The sequence below is a fragment of the Sinocyclocheilus anshuiensis genome, unplaced genomic scaffold (assembly GCF_001515605.1).
Source record: "Sinocyclocheilus anshuiensis isolate Anshui unplaced genomic scaffold, SAMN03320099.WGS_v1.1 scaffold2329, whole genome shotgun sequence".
Lineage (NCBI taxonomy): Eukaryota > Metazoa > Chordata > Actinopteri > Cypriniformes > Cyprinidae > Sinocyclocheilus > Sinocyclocheilus anshuiensis.
Window position 1 is genome coordinate 212519 of NW_015552527.1, and position 3769 is coordinate 216287.

General features: G+C 38.0%; 1 protein-coding gene across 1 annotated transcript in view; it reads right to left on the bottom strand.

Moving 5' to 3' along the window:
• LOC107663567 (adhesion G protein-coupled receptor A2-like) overlaps positions 1–2450 on the bottom strand; it is a 43471-nt gene extending 41021 nt beyond the window's left edge. Inside the window, exon 1 of the mRNA XM_016453804.1 lies at positions 2385–2450. The gene's annotated coding sequence lies outside the window, so the exon portion shown is untranslated. The remainder of the gene's footprint in view (positions 1–2384) is intronic.
• Positions 2451–3769: the final 1319 nt, after the last annotated feature.

The window sequence follows — 3769 nt, forward strand, 5'->3', positions numbered from 1 at the left end:
TCTAGCCTTATCCGTGGGATCCGATAACCCAAAAAGGGCATCTCAACCCTGCAAATCCCGAGATCCGAGTCTTCGCCGTGCCTCGGCAACAGCGGGACCCAAACCGCGAGAAGCAAACGCTTGTCACTCATCTCTCGAGAACAGGGACAAACGCGAATGGAGCTTCTCATTGGATAACACTCACAATGAGCTCCTGACCAAAACAGATGACAGATAGATCGTGCGCGTCCTCAAGTGCCAGAAATCTCTGGAACGGAGGCACACACTTCCACACCGCTCACCTGCCTTGGTCTCTCACATGCACTTCAAACAGACGGCTCCTGAAGACAGCAAAGAGGACAACGTATTCAGCAGGTGCCCTTTTATACTTCCGGGCATCCCGCCTATGACATCATGGGCCAGGTGGGCCAATAGATTGGCGTTGTTTCACACGTGCTTCAGACACCGGTCATGGAGGCTACATTCCCCAATGTGCCCCCTAGGGGGCGCAGCATTGAGTTCCCAAGAAGGAGAACTTTGTTTACTTTATTTTTTATACCAGTTTTACAAATGAGGACGTCCCCAAATTGAGTTTTTTGGTGATTTTGTCAGGTTTTGCTCAGTTGTGGGTATAAATTTGTCCCCAAAATATGGTTAAGTAGGTACAAACACACACACACACACACACGCTGTATAATAGCTAAACTGATAAAAAAAAGATTTTGATTTGTTTTTTTTTACTCAAAATTGCACTTTCACCAATATGCACAAATCAATAGAATGTGGACTTAATTTGACCTCATCTAGTCAACTGATTTATTACAGACCATTTAATATATGAATTAATATAAAATACTTAGATATGCACTCTCTGTCTACATTATGAAAACTGGCAAAAACAAACAAAATCTATTTTAAAAGTAAAATTCCTAATGGTAATAATTCCAAATTGCAATAATGTTTCTCTATTAAAGCAGCAGCGGTTGAGTAAGTGCATGTATTCAGCAAACACAATCACACACAAAACAGTCGAGATCTCGTGACAGAACACAGAGAGGCTGAACGACGCTTTCATTTAAGCTGAACTTCAGTTCACTTGTTTGTCTGTGTTTTCAGATCATCGTCGGCGCTTCAGCAGTGAAGAGAAGCTCTGATTTGCGGATTTGAACTCTTTATATCTGGCAACCACACACATGAATGCTGGTGCAGTAGAGGCGTGTACAGCAGTCCGATAATATTTTGTCTCCTTTTTTTTCGACGAAAATTTAAATACATTTTGGTACAGTTTTTATTTTTTAAAACACACTTTAGTCTTGTCTTAACGATATTGCATGTTGATATAGTCACAGTTATCACAAGTGAGTCTCCATTAAATCACTCCAACAATGAGAGATCAACCCGGTTTCTGGATCGGCATCCATAACTGAATCGGTTACTTTTATCAGCTGTAATGAGAAACATGCGCTGCTGTGGTGCAGTGGGAGCGGTTCGGTTCAATGCTGTAATCATGGGTTGGGAGCTCTTAAATTAGCACTGAGACCTGCCGCTTAAATTATACATGCATCCAGCAGCCTGGCACACGCACATCCACAATCAGTGTCACATTAAATGTCTGCATGTCGAGATGATAAAAGCCTCTTCACTGCAAAACGAACCTTCAGATCCTCTGATTCTCAAAAGTGCCGCATAAAGATGTGAGCTCCAATTTAGAAGTTTAAAAACACTGAATACTTTTTCAGTTCGCCATTCTGTGGTGCTTCTGGATCTGCCGTTAAATTTACAACAGATAGAATGGTGTCAAAATGTCCATTTTTGGTTTCTATTTACTAAAGCAATGAGCCCCAAGAAGCCGTGGTTTACAGTGAATTTATAACATCTAAGGGGGGTTGTTAGGCACGACGTGAAGCAGAGTTAGCTGTTATAAATGCACTGTAAAGCACGGCTTCACGGGGCTTATTGCTTTTATAAAACGGTTATTCCATATACGTAGTAAGGTTTCACAGAATAAAACAGAGCAAATAAAGTGTAATGATATTAATAAAAACAGTATTCTTCCACCAAACAATGTAGCTCCTCAGAAACAGTTGTGGTTGCAACAAAGTGGTTGCCGAGCAACACACAAATGTAAACAAAGGTGTATGTTACTTTGTAGAGTAATTTACAACAGCTTCGAACGCGGCTCAGCCAATCAGAATCAAGGACCGGAACTATCTTGTTTTATGAATCGCGATTTGTAGCTGAGCACTGTAGCTGTGACAAATCATCTTTGAGCAACAGCGGTTTAAGGACATATTGTCATGTTATAAGAGATTCTAGTTGCATAAACATTTCTAGAGGCATTGTAGCACCTAGAAAACATGCTGATTGGGTTTCATGCACATCTCTGAGGCCATAATCATACGTACAATCTCCTCAGAGCCGTCAGGCCATGAAAGGCGCCGGGGCTGATTCTGCTAATGAGATTACTGCTGAGATCCCTGAAGACAGAAGAGATAAGAGAGAGGAATGAAAAACAGTGCATCTGTGAGCATTCAACATGTTAAAGACAGATCAATAAATAAGCATCTCGCTCAGTAAGATTTCTTTTTTTAAAGAGATGAATACTTTTATTTGTCAAAGATGCATTAAAATGATCAAAAGTGACTTTTATAATGTTACAAAGGATTTCTGTTTCAAATAAATGCTGTTCTTTTGAACTTTGTTCATCTGTGAATCCTGAAAAAAAAATGTATCACGGTTTCCACAAAAATATTGTGCAGCACAGCTGTTTTCAACATTGATAATAATCAGAAATGTTTCTAATAAATCAGCATATTATTATGATTTCTGAAGATCATGTGACACTGAAGACTGGAGTAATGATGCTGAAAATACAGCTGCGCATCACAGAAATAAATTACAGTTTAACAGATATTCACATAGAAAACAGCTGTTTTAAATTGTAATAATATTTCACAATTTTAATCAAATAAATTTCTTTCAAAAACATTAAATAAAACAAATCTTAGCAACTCAAAACTTTATTTTTTAAATTTATTTTAATGAGTTCATTAGTTTGTTCTATCTTTCTTTTTTTTTTGCAATTTAGTATTTAAAATTCCCATTTGATTAATATTGGTGCAACAAATGAACAATATTGTTATACAAAAAAGAGAGAGATTTGATCTATAGCTTATAAGTTCAAATCCACACTTCCAACGAAACATCAAATCTATGGAAACAGGTTTTCAAAAAAGGCTAATTGAGACTCTTTTTTTTCTTGCCATTTTGAGTTTATATCTCACAATTTCAACTTTGTAGTGGATAAAAAAAATTAAAAAAAAGTCAATTGTGACCTCTCGCAAATTTCACTAAATTGTTTTTTTTTTTAATTAAATTTGGAATTTTTTCCTCACAATTCTGACTTTCATTCTCAGAATAGGTTTAAATCTCACAATTCTGACATTAATTACTCAGAATGGCAAGAAAAAGGTCAGAATTGTGAGAAAAAGTCACAAAAAGTGTTTTTTTTTTTTTACATTTTTATTCAGTGGTGCCGGGTGCACTAAAAATACATGACGCAGAACCATAATATGGCTTTCCGCCGAGGCCAAAACAAACTTCCTGAAATTGTGTCCCTGTGCTTCCCGTGTCCGAAGGGAGTGACAGGAATCTGAAGGAGGACGGAGTCCAACACAACACATCTGCAGACCGTCAGAACCATGCAGGAAAAATGTCACGAGACAGACTTCTGTCCTTTCATAATCCCTCTTTCTTGGAAGATCGGACGCTTCTGCTCTCCTGTTTGGCT